The following is a 21,710-nucleotide window of genomic DNA, read 5'->3' as shown; positions in this document are numbered from 1 at the left end:
GTGAAAATCCACAGACAAAAATCAATTTTGCTTTTAGTCAACTCTAGGTTTGCCAGATAAAATACTGGGTGCCTGGTTAAATTTGAATTTCAAGATTAATAATAATTGTTTAGTATACATACATATGTCCCAAAGATTGCACGGAATACACTTATACCAACAAATTTCTCATTGTGTATCTGAAACTCCGATTCAACTTGGAATCCTCTTTTTATTTGCTAAATCTGGCAAGCCTACTCAACTTCTTGATTGTTTTTATTTATTTCTGTAAGTCATAGGAAATTCCACAAAGTAGCATTTTTTTGGCTACATAAGTTAAGAAACAGAAAATACAATTCAGAAGTAGAAAGATGAGTTTCATTATAGAATATGCAGAAGGAAATATAATAATAATAATATATACTAGAGTCCTAAATAGCAGAATTCTTTTAGCCTTTTCTAATCGGGTCATGAAATACAGTAGAATTCTGGAAAACAAAAAGATATTGCTTCAAATGATCAGGCTGTGGTAATTAATAAAAGTTTAGCACCTTCATTCTAATTTAAATTAGAGTGCCTGAGAAAACTAGGACGTAATTTGGCAAGATCTAAGGCAATTACTTAAAAAGAGGAGCTGGTGTAATTGAGCGTGCAGCCCTGTCATCTTGTCATTCCAAGAGCAGGTAGATTCTGCCATTGAGGAAGTGTGGCTATGCCAAAAGCATTAGTTGAAACCCTATTTTGTGTGCGTGCGCTGGGGGAGGAGATTCCTGGAGGAGGGGCAGTTTGCAAACATAGGAATGTGGGCCCCTAGGTGAACTAATATTAGAAAGCACCCCGGCCAAGGCTGAAGAGCAACACTTTACTCGATGAAAATACCCAAATTAAATGAATACCAGGGCCAAGAGCAAAAAGATAGAAGACACATTACGTGCTCAGAGAAGTGATCAAGCGTTTTAAAAATAGATGTAATATGCTTGGCAACTTAATTGTAACTCCTTGTCAGGTGTTCTTGTTAAGTCTACAATTTCCCCCTTTTGTTTTCATGGCTTTTTATCTTAATTTTACTTAACTATACAAGATTCACAAAATTAAGCTATTTGGTAGGACTGCAGCATTTATTTTGCCTGATTTCCTTTTTGATCATTTCTTAAAATGAACAGCAAATAGCTTCAACATCACCTGAAAAGATTTACCTACATTTCACCATAGAAGACTTTCAATTAACTTGAGGTTTTAAAGTAATGAACCGTCAACTACCAGAAAGGCAAACTCTGATCCTTAGGCAAATTGAAGATAAAGTAGCACATCTGCCTCCATCTAAGAGAATTCAAAACACTTTTCTTGAATTAATATATGCATTGTATATTTCAAGGAGAATCAAATGACAGGTTCTACAAAGGTTACCTTAACTAGAGTACTTTAAAAAGTCATTTAGCAAGAATACAGTCTTAAATGTGCACCCAATATAGGGCTGAGGATTTAATTGAATGGACTATGCTCAGAAATGACTTTAGGGGCAGTTTTGCTCAGCATTTTACTCACCCCTAAATGTCCTTAGCCCTTAAACAATTTACAGGTCCTTATGCGGAATCTTTCTCCCGGCTTCTCCTGAGAGTAGAAGGCTATTCCTTTCCCCCTCTGATGTATTCTAATTCAAATCCTTCCTTCCCTGAACTAGCTTGAAAGTATCTCAAGGCGATGGTGAGGAATTTTTCCCCCTTTCAAGACAACTGGCGTTTGCTAAGTTTCAGGGAAGCACCTGTATTAATTGTATTTCCTGCTCATGTGTTGCTTTTGTTTGCGATAAAAGAATTCGGCTCAGGTGAGTTAACCTCGCTTTTTAGAGAGGGCACCTGCAGTTATCTTGGTGTGGCTTGTAAATCAAAACATGTTGAGCCTTTTAAGAGCGAAATAAAGAGGTGCTGACAAGAGGGGATGCCAGGAAGATTAGGCGACTTTCTCACCACTTGTATTATCAGGAGAGAGAACAACTGAGTCACGTTAAATTACAGGGGGAGAAAGATTCCCAGAAATTCCACAGATGGGAGGTCGACTGGTGTCTTCAGTAAGCCTGGGAAGAGGAGGGGCCTTGGGTCTGTGAGGTATGAAGACAACTCCCCCCTTCCCCTCCGGCTTCCATAATTGACCAAGATTTTTCAGCTTGTGATTTGATCCAGCCAAACCCTCTTAGAGGCACTTACCCCCGACTGAGACCAAGGCTGGAGTGAATAAGAATTAGGTGACTCACTGGTATGTACAATACACGCATTCACATCTATTAGGATAAATGACACGTCGCTCACTTTAAGCACAGGCAGCTGGAGATTGTCATATTCTGAAAATGACAACTGTTATTTATTTATTGAGAATATTTATACAGGTTTTTCCCGGGCACAGAGAATGCATTTTTCAGTGGCACTGACACCAGACTGTCACGTGTCTAGAACAGAACATAGTAAACCATTAGCCCAGGCCAAGACAAAGCCCGTGGACTTGGGGCAGCAATCTGTAGATGTGTAGATTTAGAAGACTAAATGCAGCAGCTTTTTAAAGTGAGGTCCAAGTCATTATCTTAACAGGGTTTCAAGCTACTCTGAGGAAAAAGAATTTTTCCACACAGTGTGATTTCGTTAACTTCCAGGGGACCAGGTCAGAGGCACTGATTAATTTGGTCAAAGGGTTCACATTATACAACTCAGGGGGCACATTGGTCAGCTAGTGAAAGAAGGATGGAGAAAGCATTTAAACAGGACAGGTGGCAATGCGTCTCATCTCTATTCAACACATACAAGTCTGTGGAGCTCTAGAGAAGGCTCTTTGTTGCTGTCTGCTGTAATTTTCCCAGTCATAAGGGAGGCAAATTTTTGAAAATGGCATTTCTCCAAGTATGGACCCCAGTTCAAGTTGTCCTTTCCTGGGTAGGGGATCTACCAAATCAGACTATATGGAGTGGGGCCTGAGACTCTGCATTCTATCATGTGTCCTAGGACTTTCTTTTGTACATCAAAGATGGAGAACTGTTGTCTTGGAAAGATAGAGTGCGGTTATATAAACAGGTGTGTTCTGAACTTCATAGTTTGTAAATGTTGATTCACATTGCACTCACAACGTTAAATCCTGCTTCATAGCCACTCAGAAATTAATGCAGATAATGTATACTCAGTTAAATTTCTAAAGGGGCACTGGACTTTCTGTGATATACATATAAGTGTGCAAGAATAAATATATTTTCTAGAAAAGTTTTTAAATATATATACATTCCAGAAAAATACAATTAGACATAAAATTTTTCTCTTATGTCCACCTGGAACTAATTTTTGGATATGTTGGCCAGTCCCTAATCACAGGGGTGGAATTTGCAGATTCCAGTGTGCCATATGTTAGACTGACCTGTCTCCTATAGCTAGGGTAAGTCCTGCAGAGTAATTCTTCTTAGAAATAGATTAATGCCTTTTGGAAATTGCATTTTAACGTGAATATTGAACTGCATACTGAAATTTAAATTTCAGGGCCATTAGTTTACTGAGGAGGACTAAAGAAATCCATTGCTGAAGCAATACTTTTTTTCATTAAAAAATATTTATCTTATACCAAAATAATAGATGGTCACTGGGGAAAAGAGTGAAAATGATACAAATAAGAATTTTTAAAAAATTGAAGTCTTATGACTCTACTTGCCCTGGGACAACTACTGTCAACACCGTGGTACATATACATTCAGAGTCACCCATCCAGAGGTTTCTTTAAACAAACAAAACTGGGTTATTACTATTCATATTGTTTGTTTCTTGTTTGTGTCATGCAAAAAAGAACACTTTGGCCAATTTTCAAGTAAATAAATACACTATATGGAACACATTTAAATGTTAGATAATACTCTGTTGTATGGATTGCCATATATATTTAACCAACCCCCTATTTTTGAATATTTAGGTTGTTTCAAATTTTGCTCTTGCAGTACACGAGATGGTAATGTCAGCTAGGAAGAGTTACTGAATTGTCTGTGTCTTGTGTGAAATGGATTTATACAGCTGCAAACAACAAAAGCCCACCATTAGAAGTAGGTTATAAATAAGTTTGTGGGTAAAAGGGGGCAGTCCCCAGAGCCACTCCTTTTCAGCCCTTCCCCTGCCTCCCCACACCCAGAGCTCCTGCCAACTCCATTCCCTACCCCTCATCCTCTGAAGATTGCAGGGATATGAGTTCTCCTCCCGCCCTCTCCCAAATAGCTCAAAGCTCCTATCTCTAAAGTTAAAGTTAAATTTAAATTTAATACCTATGTATTTGGCAAGACACTGCGTTGAGCAGGGGTGCACAGAGGAGGGGGGTATAACAGCACATTTACTCACATCCATCGCATCATCTCTCAGAGGCCCAAAGGCAATTTTTCCATGACTTCAATGAAGCTTAACCTTCACGGCCTCTTATTTGCAGGGACCCCTTCCAAATGCTATGTCTTTATAAAATTTGCAAAATTATTCTGACATCAAGAAACAAATTTGGAGAGATGTCTTGGAATGCTTCAATGGAACAAGTGATACTTATCTGTAGTGTCTTCCCGATTTGAATGTATAAGGAGGGTATTATTATTCCTGGTCATCTATAAATGTATTAAAGAACTAGAAAGAAATTCAGAAATAAATAATTGAATATGAAAAGTAAAACAATATAAACGAGTGATGAAACTATTAGAAATTTCCCTGACAGAGAAGCAACTTACTACAAAAACCTTTTCAGGAAAACAAAAGCAGTAATTGATTAAGAGAAAGAGGCAATATTCCGATAGATGTAGTGATTGTGAGCTCTTGGATCATTTGATAACTCAGTTAATGAGAAGGAATGAATCAGATGAACTTCTTGGAAAAAATATGTAAAGTTTTGCTGCTTTGGCACAAAAATACTGTCATCAGCGAAGATAGCATAAATCTCATAATACTCCAACTTAATGGTGTCATCTACGACAAGCTGGCTAATGAGTGTCCTCAGTTCAAAGTGTATTTAAGCTTAGTCACTGCAACATGAAACTTAAAATATCCTGAAATATTAGAGCTCATGTAAGAAAAATTCAGTAAAGGTTGTCTCAAGTTTAACAAGAATTCTAAAAATTTACATGACATCAACACTAAATTTTGAAGTTGAAAGCAACTTTTCTAAGTAATTTTTTTAAAAAACAAATTTCAATCAATATTAGAGGAAAGACTGGATTCTCTTTCTTTATATAACAAAATTGTAAGAACGTTGTCATACGAAAAAGCATCAGAGACTGCTGCCGACCCCACCACACCACCAGAAGTAGGAAAAACATCGGATATTAAATAATCAGACAGTTACTTTTTAAAGTTATGTTATTCTTTTTGGCTACGTGATGTTTGTATATTTATTGGGTTTTCTTGAAATTGTTATTTGTTTCTTGTTCTAACTATTTTGTACCTAATTTTGTATTCATAAATGATTAATTCTTTTTCTTAAAGACTTTCGTCTTTAACAAAATCCTGCCCCTACCCCGCCCAACTTGCCTGAGCCTCATACCCTAACCTGGATTCAGCCGCGTAAAGTTGAGTTGCATCAACACTCAGTTACACCAAGAAGGTGTTAGTGGTCAACAAAGAAGTGTGTAGCCCTGTTGAAGATCAAACAATGGAGAAAGCTTGGCAGCCTTCTGAGGGACAGGGACGGAGGAGGAAGGGAAACGGGCGGGGTCATGCTGGCCGTGTTCACAGCACACCGTGGACTTGGGAAACCCCCTTTACACAGGCACAGGAGCTTTCCAAAGCAGCATGTTAGGTCCCTCAGTGGTACTTAAATGTATGGCAAAGGTAGCGGATGAAGGATTAGACAGTTAGGGAACAACTTGCTTGTAAAACCCAAAGTGCAGTGGTTGATCTGATAACTAAAGGATTCTTAATAGCTCAACACAAATAAACCACTTGTAAATGCCTCTGGGTTGACGCGCATCACAGCCCTTTTCACATGGCAATAATATATGGCTAGTAATTACCATAATGAGCCACCAGAAGGCATCTATTTGTTAGCCCTGGAAGAGCTTGCATCTGGCTTTTAGGTGTGAAGCAAGAAGAGGCAAATGATAAGGAGTATTTGAATATACATTTCCTCGGGGCAGCTACTTATTTGAACAGCTGCTTTTGAGGCACACAGCAACGTCCAGAGTCAGTCCAATTCGGAAGGCTGTGTGCATCTTGATTTCTGTTTTTTTTCTTTGAAGTATAAGACCAGCCTATTTTCTCTCCGGGTAATAATTTCTCCAAATTAAAAGTGGTTACCCGACTTAAAACCTGTGACAAGTCTATTGTGTTGACCTCTACAGCTGGGAGAGGGTGGAGGTTGCCAGGGAAATGGGCTCTAGAAATGAAACGTGAAAAGTGCTCAGCCGTCACGTGCCAAATCGTTTGGTTTTTAGATTAAGTTTCATAGGAAAAACGATCCAGAGCTTGCTTTCTCTCTTTTATTTTTCTGTCTTTGTCAAAACAAAGAATGCATAACAAAGGCAACATTTTTAGCCATCTGCTGAAAATACGAAAATATTTTCATCAAAATAACGAATTGGTGGTTTGTTGTGTCAGCTTGTACATTTAATAATTCCAATGATAAGAATTTCCCAGGTATCAGATGGAGGCAAATTTGTCATCCGAAGGAAAGAAAGGAATCTAGGTACAAAAGAAACAAGCTTAAAAGTGATACTGGAGCTGGCATTGCAATTGGAGATTGGGGATTGGGGCGGGGGGAGAAGGGGGGGTCGTTGTACTACAGAAATGGATACAAGGGGGGAAAATCTATGAATCTTTGTAATTTTGAAAGGAATCAAAACAAGTGTGTGTTCTCCTTACCACTGAACCTTAAGACTTAAGGTCAGGGCTGGATAGTTCCAGCCTGTTCAATGCTTTAATGTCTCTGCCCCCGAAAAGACGTTAGAAATGCTGTATGCCTCTTCAGCTATTAGGAGGATATGTGAAATAATACCTCCAAAACCCTCAGGAGTATGAAACGAAGAGCACAGGGATTTCTTATTGACCCAAAGTTTACCTTAGATAAAGAGATTTATATAAAACCTGGAAAAGGCATATCAGAGGTTTGCCTTGACATTCATGGATCACTGAGCAGCTCCAAATGTGTCTAAGAAGATTATCAGGTGGTTGTGTTTTTTGAAGTTTCCTGATTCTCCTTTTACCTAAGGGTCAAACTGTAGGCATTTGGTAGCTTACCCTTAAGATATTAGCAAGACACAGGACAGAGGCTGCAAATCATCTACAGGTCAGTAATATAGATTACCCTTTATAGATTCATCAGCTTACAATTTTCTTTTGAACGGCTACATTTTATTTTATTTTTTGGTATAATAAAGAACTTTAAAGCTATATATGTGTGTGTGAAATATGGTAACATGGTTCAGAATCTAAAAATATAAAAACTAGACTACAGTACAGCATTTTCAGTTGTCTCGGCTGCCCCCTGCCCATTTCTCCTGCCCTGAATAACCACTGTTGTTTGTTTTCTTTTTGTATATCCAAGTAAATGCATACATATATATGTATAATCCTCGTGCATTTCTATACAAAAGCAGTGTACACTGTTCTCTATCTTACTTATCCACTTAACAATACGTCTTGGAGATATATTTTTAATCTCAGTACATGGTTTCCTCGTTCATCTTAACAGTTATATAATATCTTGTTTGAATGTATTATAATTTATTTAATCCAAACTGCTGCATTTTTAAGTCCTGGTAACTCTTAGAAAACCATAAAAAATATGATGTGACAAGCCATCAACTATAAGTAATTTCATTTGTATTATGACTTCAAATTAAATTTTTATCTTGAGTCTAAATGTTAAAAACAGGAAATATGGTGAACCTATGAAGTCAGGGATTATTTGAAATAACTTAATGTATGGCTTTCAGTTGTATAAAATGCAGGGAATTAGAACATAGAATCAAGTGAAAGCGTTTAAGATGTTACTGGTTCTCAGTTAGCTTTGGTCCTGGGTTGCCCGTATTCTATGGGGTGTGTGTCATGCCCACCTTATTTTCTTTAAGCTTTGGATAAACATTCTGACTGACTTTGATTTTTTCCAAACATGGGAACAGCTGCCCTACAGTGCTTTGTCTCTCAGACCACAGAACTAGAGTTTCTGTAAGGTCTTCCTACATCTCTGATCCTACTTTTACATTTAATTAAGGTAATCCTTCAATCTACATCCTCTTCCAGACCCCATTCTCCTTTCTAAGTTGTTATCCATGTTCCACCTGAACCAGGAGATCATATTGCAGTTTTGGTCCTAAGCTCATTAAAGAAGAATGCATCTGGCATTTCTCTGGGAGGAAAATGGGCTTTCAAGTTCTAATTGGAAAGATCTGAAGAGTGTAGAACGACGAAGTCTTTTTGACCATGGGCCCCAGACCACTGAGTTTATGTGCTCACTATGTGCAAAACGGAGCTCCTATGATCTTGGTTGCAGTTGCTGTTTGTCTGTTCAACAAATAAGTTTTATGCTTGTTTGTTTTTAACCTCAATCCTGATGTGGGCAAAATTGTGTAAGCGTGTGCAGTCTCTTATTTATATTAACATAATTTGTCCCTCTTTAAAAGAGTTTTTTGGATAATCCTTTAGTATTAGAAAAGTTCAAACAAAGAGAAATACAACCAAGAGTAAGAGGAAGCTGTGTCATCAGAGGGAGGAAAACAGAAAAGTAATAAGAAAACAGAAAGTAAGGAAAGGAGGGAAGGAGGAAGAGAGGGAGGGAAACAGGAAAGGAATCCCCTGGAACTGAGATTGTGGCCTTTGTCCTCCCTCCTGTCAAAATGGAAGATTTGGTGCTTTATCAGGGCTAGAGAACTAAAGCATAAACCCTTGGTTTTGCCTGAAGGAAAAGGCTACTGAGTAAGTTTCTATCTCTCTCTCTTTTTCTCTCTCTCTCTTTTTCTAGGAAGGTATGGAGGTTCAAAGCTTTTTTTTCCCCTGTAGAAATGGAAAGGATTAAAGATTATCAAAAACAAAACAAAACACAAAACTCAGAATAATAATAGTTCTCTGCCAACAAATTTACCTAAATACATAGGTTTCCATACTCCTGTCTACCATTTACCCTACTCCCAGGCATATGTCATAAATATTTGCTGATGGTACTGATAGTTATATTATTTCCCCCACGTGATAATCTTTATAAATATTAAGTTATCTTTCTAACAAGGCTCCCTTTCCCAGGCCTCTTTTTAAAACTGATGAGTATTTTGCATACACACGACTTTAAAGAGATCAGGAGGACAAGCATGTTCCTTTCCTGCCTTTCTGTCCCACCCCCACCCTGGGGTCAGCACCCTGGCAGTCTTTATATAGTCACTAGAAAATAGGTGCCAGATCCTCTCCTCTTGATGTAAACCCTGGCTCTGTATGTATTTATTTTCACCTGTTGAGAACACACTTCCACTAAAATATTGGACCAAACATACAGATGCCTTCTGAAATAATCATAAAAGGATTTATTTCCCTAAGAACTTGTTAGCTTATCTAAACATCTGCTACTCCAAAGTGATTACTTGGGAATTTCCAGGTCACACAGAAACAAGTGAGTCTGTTGCTGCCGGATTCATTTAGACAAAAAACAGCAACCAAACATTTCAGGGTGAAGCAGAGAGTGTTTTAAAAATTAGTCGGTGTTTAAGGAACTAAAAAAAATGTGAATTTACATCATTTTAAATGCCATTCCTGGTTTTGTTTTATTTTAATCAATCTATATCGCTGAACCTGCTGGTGAAGTCTTAGGTCACATATACAGAAACCATGAAGGACTTTGAAATTAAAGACCAAGAGATTAATTCTCATGTAGCAACAAAACAATTTTTTTAAGTGAAAAAGAGAAACACAGAATTTTTAAAAATACACATTTTGGAGAAAAGTGTTTTGAGGGGAGACTTTAAGAGCTAGGAAATAGATATGGTATGGATAATAGATTGAGGGAAAAAATGCTTTTTTGAAAATACATTCAAAAAGAGAAAGGGTAAAACTGAAAGTGTCTTCAAAGGGCAGGACCCAAATCCCCCAGAATGCTTTTAGCAAAACGTTTGACTTGGGGAAAAGAAAGAAAGCGATCATTCATTGAATACCTACTGTGTGCCAAGCATCTGGCCTTCATTATCTCATTGAATCCTCAAATATCATGGCTTCCATTTAACAGACAGTGATTCTGCAACTCAGCGAGGTAGAGTAAGGTGCCCAAGGTAATCTCAGTTGCATAAGCATTTATTTATACCAAGGTGAGTGGCAGAGCCAGAATTTCAACTCAAGACTGTCTGCTCTGGAGCTCACCATGGCCCATCATTTTTGTCTTCATAATGTTATTGGGAGACATGATTTAAAGCAGCAGTGGTGTTGTCCTGAAATGTGAGTGCTCTGGCTGCTGCTTACTTCTGGCCTCAGCCACTAGAGTAGGTAGGTAGGTAGGTAGGCAAATAGGGAGGGAGGGAGGCAGGTATCACAGTGGGTATATAGCATTTTTCCGGGATTCCTTCCTCAGTCCTCTGCGGCAGGGTAGAGGTGGCTATGAGATCCTCTGGATGGAACACATTAGGAAAGAGCAGTGAAGGAACCAGGGCCAGAGGGAAGCCAAGGATATGTCTAGAACCACCATCGCCTACCCACCTTACACACACACACACACAGTTTTGTGCACTATCTGCTTTTGACTATTTGAAAAAGAAGGGATGCTTGTGCAGACTGGGTAGACCAGGAGTACTGGATGGGGGTGGGGGTGGGGTGGGGGGAGGGTATGGGGCTATCCTGCTTCTCATAACCCAGGCCTTCAAGAGTTGAAGTTTATGGTTATTCTCAAGATTGACCCATAGACTGCCAGTGAGCTATGGAAGAAGATATGGAAGACAATCAGGACTTCCAGTCTAACACATTACTGTCTGCTCTTTGAAAAGAGAAATGGCTACCACAATTTTGGCTTCCCCCACCCCACCCTTCTTTTACCTGAGAAGGTACCACCCTCTCAAATGCAGGCAGATAAAAAGGTGTTTCATATTTTCTGTTCCCAGATCCCTTTGTTTTCTTCATCTGTTGGTTTTATTTTGTTTGCTATTCCTGCCTTCCTTGGAACGTGATATTTTGAACAATTGGTAAATGGTTGCTATGGCAACAGTCACCAAGTGAAATCTCTCCCAGCAATTCTCCTCCCTTTCTTCAGCCCCCCCACCTCAATGTTCGTTTATCTTTCCAGTGTTTTACATTAATGTATTTGGGTAAGCAGAGAGATTTTAAAACTCATTCACTAAACTTCCTTTTCTTACATTTAATGGACATATTATGGGACAATATTTCTCAAAACTTTTTTTCTAGTAACATATTAACAACTCAAAATTTCCCATTTTAACCACTTTCAAGTAGACAAGCCAATAGTACTAATTATGTTCACAATATTGTGCTATCATCATCAATATTATCCCAATTTTTTCATCATCTCAAATGTAAATGCTGCACCCATTAAGCATTAGCTCCCTCTTCCCAGCATTTTAAATATAGGGAGGCCTCAAGGACCACCCAGGTATTATAAAGGTGGGATCTGTGGATGCATGTGAATGTATAAGATCATAGCACTTAGTAATAAAATAATTTTAAAATATTTTAAAGAGAAGTTTAAAAATAGAATTTAACATTTTTATTTTGATTAGGAAATATTCATTACAGAGCAGATGGGGCTTAAAAAACAGGACATGCGCAAAGATCCATTTCACTTAGAGAGATAAAGCAATGGGTGATTTTAGTTTGTAAAAGCTGCTCAAGCAGATACTATAAAATGGGTTGTCTTTTATTTAACAATAGGAATTTATTAGTTTACAAGCTTACAGTTTTGAGGCTGAGAAAAATATCCAAATCAAAGTATCATCAAGGCAATATTTCCTCTCCGAAGACCGGCTGTTGGCGATCCTGGACTCATCTGTCCCATGGCAAGGTACATGGTGGCATCTGCTGGTCTTTCCCTTCTCTTTCAGGTTTCATTGCTTTCAGTTTCTGGCTTCCAAGGTTTTTTCTTTCTTTGTTAGAATTTTGTCTCTTATAAAGGACTCCAGTAAGAGGATTAGGACCCACCTTGAATGAGGTGGGTCACATCTTAACTTAAAATCCTACTCACCAAAAGGTGCATGCCCACAGGAATGGATGCACTGTAAGAACATATTTTTGGGGGTACATCCAGTTTCAACCCATCACAGTGGGAGATTGCCCAGCATGAATATATGCATGAGAAGGCTCAGAACCTATTGACTGCTGTATTTTACATCCCTACCAATGGGAGTGGAGAGCTGGTGGAGGTCCCCTTAAAGATCATTAAAATATTCTTTCTTTAACTATTGTGACTTGCAATTTGAACATGAGGCTTTTCACACCAGATCAGACCTAGCTTCCCCTGTCTTTCCAGTCTGTCTGGAGTGGAGTCTTTAAGGCAGAGTTTGGGAAAGACATGATGGTTGTCCTCAGTTCAGCAGCTCCAACGGACTTTCATATTACCCTATAGATTTACTTTTCAAGAATTTAGCAGCCATATCTACTTATATTTACAACCACTGCCACATCTTAGCATATTCTATAAGTTTTATGAGTATTCCAACAGTTGTGTTTAATTGACTATAGGCCATAAAGTGTGATGGTGAAGATCATTGACTCTGGTGCAGACTGGCTGGAATCAGATCCCAGCTTTGCCATTTATTGACTGTGAGATTTAGGGAAAATTACTTAACCTTTCCATATGCGAAATGAGGATAAGAATAGTATTTGTCTTATAAGATTGTTATGAGGATTGTATAAACTACATATAACTCATGAATTTATTGATTTTAATAAGTTCTTCCAACTTTGGACTTTCCATATAAAATCCTAAACTAAGATAAAATTAACCCAATGTATAAGATTATCAATTCCTTCTGTTTTCCTAGTTGCTCTTCAACCTTCATTTCTATGTTGTCATTTACAAAATGCAGAGACCAGAACCAAATTCAAATGAACTATGGCATCTTGATTTTTTTTTTCCAAAGTAAATATTTATTAGAAAAACCAACACACATAAAAAACACACAGTAGAATCACACAGAGGCATAGATTTGCAAATCATAGTCTGTTGACAAAAAGTAACACTGCTGTAGCCCTGGGAATCAGAAGGCTGCATGTTTAGGGAGTTGGCTGGAGTTCCTCTGCGACCTCACTGTGTCTGACCAAAGTGGATGCTAAACAAAACTCTCCAGATATAGGCCATGGCACATTTGGATTGGGACTACTTCTAAAGGCAGTAAAATATTCAGTCCTTTCTAGATTCTGTCTAAACTGTTGGAATTGATTTGCATTGAGTTTTATGCAGGACAAGATAGGGGAAAATTTTTTGCCCCTTGAAATACATTTCCTGCTGATTGCAATAAATAGAAAAGTATAGGGCACAAGGGCAGTAAATATGGAAAGTAAATGTCTGTCAGACTGTATTTATCAATAGCCAGAGGTCATGGGTCCATCTGATACCTTGTCTGAGCCCATCTCAGCAAGAGCTGAGGAAGCCCTACCTGTACACCAGGCACCCTGACAATGCCACCCATTTGCCTTTTATGGGAAGAAGAAACCCCCATATCCATAGACAATGGGCTAGAATGGAGGACAGCAGAAAGAGTGGAGAGAAAATTGAGACATAACAATTGGTGTGATGATTTGAAGTGAACGGACTCTGGAAAATCATATTCTTAAAGCTAACTCATTCTCATGTGTGTAAATGTATTGTAAGTAGAACCTTTCATTAAGTTACTTCAGTTAAGGCATCGCCAAGTGTGGGTCTTACTCCTCTTACTGGAGTTCTTTATAAGTGGGATGAATACAGAGAGAAAAAGAGAGAAAGTCATAGAAGCAAGAAGCTGAAAGCATCAAAACTGGAAGTGAAGGGAGGGACCAGTAGATGCTTGCCATGTGACAGAGGAGTCCAGGATCGCCAGCAGCCAGTCGTCGGAGAGAAACATTGCCTGATGATGCCTAAATTTGGACATTTTTCTCAGCCTTAAAAATGTAAGCCTGTAAATGAATAAATTCCCACTGTTAAAAAACAACCCATTTCATGGTATCTGCATTTTGGGAGCCTAGCAAACTGGAACAATTGGAAAAAGATTTACTTTCCACAGACATTTTCCATCCAAATCCAGAAATGCATAATTAAAATACTGTGAGACTTATTTCTTTCACTGCATTGAAGTTGAAAAGTAACCCCTGGGCATAAAGTAGACTGCACTCAACAACTACTTCAGATTCCCTCCTGGTTCAGGTCTGACTGTTAGAAACCATTATCTTATAGGTACATTTGTGCCATTTTCCTATAATGTGTTATCATCTTACATCAGTCTGCATGGAGCTTATTTGCCATTTTTCTGCCCACTCATATAGCCAAGTTATTTCCTTTTACAGTATGTCACTATACAAAACAGCTTTATGGAAATTTTTATTGTAGCAAAGCATTTTTTCAGATCACATATAACAGTATTAAGTAAGATTGATTCAGATCTAATTCCTGGAGTTTACATATTTCTATACATAAAAGACTCTCTCCCTCTCTCCCTCCCTCCCTTTTTTCCCTTTTCCTTTATATGCAAATATTTGTTAAATACCTATTTTTACCAGAAACTGCTCAAGGTGCTCAGGATGCCTCAATGAACTAAACTGATGAAAATCTTTGTTCTCACAAAGCTTACACATTAGTGGGGAAAGAGAGTCTATAACAAATTCGTAATACATTGTATTCTATCATGATAGGCATTGTTTTTCTCTTCACATAGTTTCATGATTGGAATTAGGTTTTCAATGATAAAATACTTTCTCCCAAACTCATAGTATTTTTTAATGAGTTTGGTGGGCAAAACCAGAGAATAAGATAATCTTTTGACAAATACAGGGAAATAAAAGTATGTCAGTGGTCTAGTATCCAAAGCATTATCAGAAAAATGTTGCTGCTATCCTCAACTGTAGTGGGAAAATGTACCTATAACATCTCAAATAGGAAGGAAATCACATTCTGTGTTTTACATTTCATTTTGAAAGAGTTGCAATACTGAACCAGTAAGAAGGAAACAGGAAAAAATGTTTAGGGTAAAATTAGTTCATTTAACAAACATTTGTGGGCTATCTATGAAACACATAAAAAAGAAATTACAGCCCTCATCCTTAAGAACTTTATACTTTAGTTGAACACAGTAGACAAACGACCAGGTTAATATAGTAGCCAGGATCTACTATACTTGGTATTTTTAAACTGTGCCATCCCCAGCTGCCCTCCACCATAGAATGCTGTTCCAGCATCCAGGTCATGGCGCTCCTCCTTGTTCCTTGAGTCACCCTTGACCAATCCTTAGGTATCACCTGCACCAAGAATGGGCTTTCCCGATGGGATTTGGCCTCGAGCTCTGTTTCCAAGACCTTGATCTGAATCTATATTTAGTGCTCCAAACTATTTCTGGGACAATGTGATTTTAAGCTGTATGTACACCAGAAAAACATGTTCTTAAATCTAATCCATTCCTGTGGGTGTGAACCCAATGTACATAGGACCTTTTGATGAAGTTATTTCGGTTAAGGTGGGCCCACCCAATCAGCAAGGGTCTTAATCCTAATACTGCAGTTCCTCATAAGTGGAACAGAATTCAGACAGAAAGTGAGAAAGCCAGAGGGAGCAACCGGAACCTGAATATCAACGGAACCTGGAATAGAAGGGAGAGATCATGAGATGCGACCATATACCTTGCCATGTAACAAACTAAGGATCAAGGATCGCCAGCAACCAGCCACAGATTGCCACAGACCTCAGGAAAAAAGCATTGCCTTAATGATGCCTTGATTTAGACTTGCTCTTAGCTTCAAAACCATGAACAAATAAAGTTCAATTGTTTAACCCAACTCATTTCATGGTATTTGCTTGAGGAGCCTAGGAAACTAAAACAGACACCAACCCTTTTTATCCTCCCAACAAACATTGATTGAGGATCTACTTGGATCAGGCATTATGGCAGGTGCTGGGGATATCAAAATGATAAAGAAATTGCATCTGTCTTCAAAGGGCTCAGAGTCTAATAGGGAGAATGTTCCCATAAAAGTCATAAAACTGTGAGATAAATGCTCTAACAGTGGTATGTGTGGGGTGCTATGGGAATGGAAGCGGAGAAAGCCCCTAACCCTGCCCAGAAGGGAGGCAGGATGTAGGAACAGATTCACAGAGATGGTAGAGCCACAATGGTTCTCCAAGGAGGAATAAGAATTCACTTGGTGAACAAGGGGGATGGACATGCCAAGCAGAGGCAAGAGCATAAACAGATGAATGGCATTCGTGAAAGCACTCTTACCAGCACCCCAACTGTGAGAATGGAAATTCTAACTTTGAGTTCAAATGTGTTGGTTGGGACTCTGCTTCTGAGCATTCTTGTCTCCACTCCTGTTGGCATATGGCATGACTTCTTTTTGTTTGTTTGTTTTTCTTCTTTACAAGAATGCCAATCTTTTTGTGTTTTTAAAAACAGTTTTATTGAGGTTTATACATATCATAAAATTCATCCATTTAAAGTATCCAATAAAATGCTTTTTAAAAAATATTTACGAAGTTGTACAAATGTTGAAAAAATCTATTTTTAGTACATTTTCATTACCCCCAAAGAAATCTTGTGCCCATTAAGAGTCACATCACATTCCCCCCTCTCCCAGGCCTTCGCAACTACTAATCTGCTTTTGCCTCTACAGATTGCCTATTCTGGATATTTCACGTGAATGGCATAAAATATATGGCCTTTGTGTCTGGTTTCTTTCACTTATCAAAATCTTTTTGAGATTCATTCATGTTGTATCATGTTTCAGTACTTCATACATTTTTATTGGCCAATAATATTCCATCATGTGGACTTTTGTTTATCTGTCCGTCAGTTGATGGACATTTGGGTAGTTCCATTTTTTAGCTATTATAAATAAAGCTTCTATGAACACTCAAGTCTAATTTTTGTGTGGACATGTATTTTAATTTCTTTTGTGTATATAATTAAGAGTAGGATCACTGCGTCATATTGTAACTCTGTTTAAGTTTTTGAGTAACTATCAAATTGTTTTCCAAAGTTACTGCACCATTTCACATTCCCAACAGCAAGGCATAAGAGTTCCATTTTCTCCACATCCTCACCAACACTTGCCGTTGTCCATCTTTTTTATTATAGCCATCCTTGCATGAAGTAACATCTCATTGTAGTTTATCTCTGCATTTGCCTAATGACTAATGATATTGAGCATCTTTTATGTGCTTATTAGCCAGAAGTATATGACTGTGTCTTAATTTAGTGATGTTAACATTGTCTTGAACATAATGTTGCCCCTTGGGCACCAAGTATGTAAGACTGGTTTGAGGCCAGTCATAATTGACTCCAAGGACTTCTTACCAAATGCCCCAGTGCAAAGTCAAAGCCCTCCCTGCACCTGCTTTGAGACAGAAGAATAGAATCTATCTTTCTGGTAATTTACAAAGTAGTTTTCACACATTATCTCACTTAGACTTTAAAATGTATATGTGAGGTAGTCATGAAGTTCCTTATTTTAAAGAAGGGAAAATTGAGGCCCAGAGAAGTTAAGGAATTTGCACAAAGATCTTAATGTATGTTCCCTGATTTTAATTACAGTACCATGGCATTATGATACAGCATTTAGACAAAAATGGAAAGGATGATGGAAACACCATACAAAAGTAATTGATAGCAGAGAATGGAGGTAGGGAGATCATCTTGAAAAGGCTTGTAAATGAAGCAGGAGGGTCATCTAGGAGAAAAGGGATAGAGCCAGAAACAAGATGTATAAGGAAAAAATAAGGAAACTCAACCCTAACGTAATGAGTGATGAGATTTGAAAGTATGGTTGAAATTTGAAAGTGTAGTTGATACTTGTTGTTTTGTGGGAAAGTCCACATTTTTAACCTCACACTTGACTAAAATTATTTGACCAGCTGTGGTCACTTGACCCAGGCTGTGCCAATTAGAAACGTTTCCCAGAAATTGTCAACATGGTCAGCCCATTCCCACTGATGGAAACCATAATTTATCAATTGCAGCTGCTTTTGATGATCAGATTTCCCACTGTGAGGGGGAGAATTGTCTGTTAGGAAGGTGAACAATGCATATACCAAAGAGAAGCTAGATGAGAGAAGAGAGAGAGGCAGAGTCCTGACTGTACTCAAATCTCTGGATTTAATTGTTCTTGAGATTCAGCTATTTGTGGAAATGACAAAAATTTTTTTTTTAATTTGAAAAATCGAGTGAATTCCCAACATTAATCTATGCCATAAGCTTTCCAAATAATGTAATATGTAGCTTCTTCCAAAACAGAATTGGGTATCTCCAGAGTCTTGGTCAACGGCAAACATAATTCAGAGAGCTTTCCAGATCCTATGGTCCTTTGTGTAAAATACTGGGCCTGGAGCTGTGGAAGATCCTAAAGTGCATACAGCTTTGCTGTTGAACTTGGGGTATTTATCAACTAGGCAGGAAGAGACAAAGAGGGTAAAAAGAGCTGGCAAATCATTAACCAACAACATTTATATCATAGTGGATTAACCAACATGAATGGTGGAGGCTAGAAGTGCTATTTAGAGTTTGGAGGAAGGAGAAAGAATCAAAGAAGGATCTATTGAGGAAGAAAGTGAGACTGGAAAATAAGTAGGATTCAGACAACAAGAGGAAAAAAAGTAAAGGTCACAGAGATGAGTTTGGTGAGTACCAACTGTTTTTTTTTTTTTTTTGAGGACTTTTACTCGTTTATTCCCCAAGAACTTTTGGGTCAGCCTAACCTACAAAGCAATCACAGAATCCTCTGTTTAAACAATTTGATCCCATTATACTTGTGAACAACTCCTATTAAGTGCAAAGCCTTTCTATTCAGTCCTAGCTGACCCCAACTCTATTTCATCATAAATTACTATCTTGTTTACATTATTGGGTCCCCAAATTGATCAGACCTATTACCTAAAGGTCAATTTAGGACTTCGGGGTTTTGCAAGACTTTTGTCAAACACATTTCTATGCTTACAACAGAACTTCTCATTTTCTGTTTTCCTCTTGACCTTCCCAGAAAAAAATATATTACAATTTCTAGCATATCTCTAATCTGCTATTTATAATTGCTTTATCAAAATCATGACCATCATTATAACATCATTATAACACTTAAATTTGCATAGTCCTTTACAGTTTATAAAGTAGCTCTGAATGTATTCTCACAACAACCCTGTAAGGTAGAAGGGCACATATTATGATCTGTTCTTAAAATGGGAAAAGAAGCTCACAGCAATTAATAAACATGCCCAGACATTGTACCAGAGGACTCATCCTAATTCTGTTCCATGGAAATGCTAAGTTTATCTATAAAGAGTGCCTGGCATTTGATATTTGCATCCTGCCAGCATAGACACAGGATGCTGCTGCATCTTCCTTCTTCAGATCAAGGCTTTAAGCATGTCTCTCATTAGTCCTTAGCTAATTAGCCCTTAGCTAATTAGCCTTTAGTTAACCCAGTCCTTGATCCCACCCTTGGCCCCAGAACAGGGATCGAGGGTACACATCATGAATCTCAAGAATTGGGAAGAATGTGAATTACCTTAGAGTTAGAGGTATCCAAACCAAGTTGCACATCAGAATAGCTTGGGTTAGTTTTAAAAATGTATGTATGTATCCCTAGACCCGACTCCAGACCTCTGAAATCTGAATTTTTGAGAGTTTGATGGGAGGCCAAGATTTTTTTAATTTAAAAAATTGAAATTGTTTTTAGGTAAAGAAAAGAACAGAAAATAATATAACAAAAATGCATGAATCTGCAAACCAAAACAAGTAGGGTTAACTGTTGCTCATGGTACATAGGGTAAAAGTTGTGCTGCATATTCGACCCGTCTTATACAAATGTGCTACGTGTAACTGGTATGAAATGTCTGTTCATTTATGTTCCCACCATGTTTACTGAAGATCTATTATCAGAATTATGCCTTTTTACACTTGAGAAAATCTGGGGTAGGGGTGGATTTAGATGATTTGTGTACCTAGAAAGAGATGTCCAGCAAAGTTTGAAATGTTACTTTCTTTTCCCCCAATAATAATAAGCACAAATAAGAAATAAATACGTAATAAGGAAGCAATATCAATTGAACACTCTTTAAAAAATCCTAATCTTCACAGCATCTAAGAATTGATTAGGGTTGAACTGCATTTTGGATAGGCTGGCAGGCGTCTTCTTTTTGTTCTAGAGAATCTAATGTATTTGTTCAACCCTTCTCCAATGTAAACGGTGATTTTAAATTAGTAGTGATGGATTATAAAGGCAGCAAAGGAAGTTACAGCTGAATGTTTCCAATGGCGAGGATAGAAGCATTTACAGACTGATTGTATGTATCCAACTTCAGTGATTTTTTAATGTTTTCCTCTCCTCCCCTCCCTTCCCCTCTCCTCCAGGGCTTCTCCAGATCACTGTCCATTCAAGAATTACTACAGAAATTAACGACCCAATGGTGAAAGACAAGTTGAACTAAATACAGGTATTAATCACCCACCACTGAATATATATGTATTATTGAAATGAAAAGCACTAGAAATAGCAAATTAATTTGGAGTTTAAGGACCTATAATTAGGAGTACAGTAAGTTCATATTCTCTCTCTTTTGGAACTGATTCTCCACGTATTCCTAAATATGGCCAGGCAGCTCTGCCCATTGCTGGTGTCTTATAAAGAGAACTCTATCACCTCTTCTTCCCTGTGGCTCAGGTAGAAATCCTGAAATGATGTCTGGAATCAGTCTGGTTTTCAGTGGCAAAATGAATCCCTGAAGTGAGCAAAGGAACACAGCCAGCTTCGCCCTCAGGGGGTTGTCTCCAGTATCAAGGCAGAAGTAAGCCAGAAAGCAGCCAAGACTTTCTCAAGGGGGGGAGGGGGGGGGGGAGGGGAGAGGGGAGGTTGGCATGGAGTCCTATCCCCAACCCAGGCTTAGACAGTGTGCTATCTTTGTTGTGCCTTTGTTGATTTTTTCTTATCTTTATGAGAAAAGGAAATATGCCAGCCTTCTAGTAAAGGCTTTTGGATTAAACTCTCAGAAGGAAACCGTCTCACCTAATAAACTTACCAGAACATAAAAGGACATGGAAGAAAATAATATAACTAATGTGCTAATCAGTTCAATAAATGCCCAAAGCAGGACTTAAATCAAATATAAGACATGAAAGGATGCCTTATTTCAGAGCTTTGAGACATGCAGTGATGAGAAAATATTTCCTCAGTGTTGAATCACTGGAGAAAAAAAATTCACAAGCAACCTGACCTGGTCAAGAAGTGGCAGTTTCTAAAGAGGGGGTGTCCATAACTGTGTGTAGAAATAAAGATTGTCAGGGCTAATAAATTTGAAACGATCATTTTTCTTTCTGTCTTTTTCCAAAGTTGGAAGCTCTCATATGCTGTATTTCCCCCTTCCTCCCACTAAGAATGTGGCCAATGTGAAGCCTGCCTCCTGGGTCCTGGCAATTCTGCCCTTCAGTTTGGCAGAGTCAGTGCTAGGCAAAATTAGAAAGTAGGTAAAGATGGGTGTTTCTTTACCAAACACCCATCAGCCCCAAATCCCCCCTGACCATCTGCTTGCTGTGGAAACCATGGGATATAAAACCAGTTCAGTGTGCTAATGACCTAAGGTGCCGTCCCCTC

The sequence above is a fragment of the Dasypus novemcinctus genome, chromosome 5, assembly GCF_030445035.2.
Source record: "Dasypus novemcinctus isolate mDasNov1 chromosome 5, mDasNov1.1.hap2, whole genome shotgun sequence".
Lineage (NCBI taxonomy): Eukaryota > Metazoa > Chordata > Mammalia > Cingulata > Dasypodidae > Dasypus > Dasypus novemcinctus.
The sequence above is the reverse complement of the archived record's forward strand: the minus strand, read 5'-3'. Positions refer to the sequence as shown.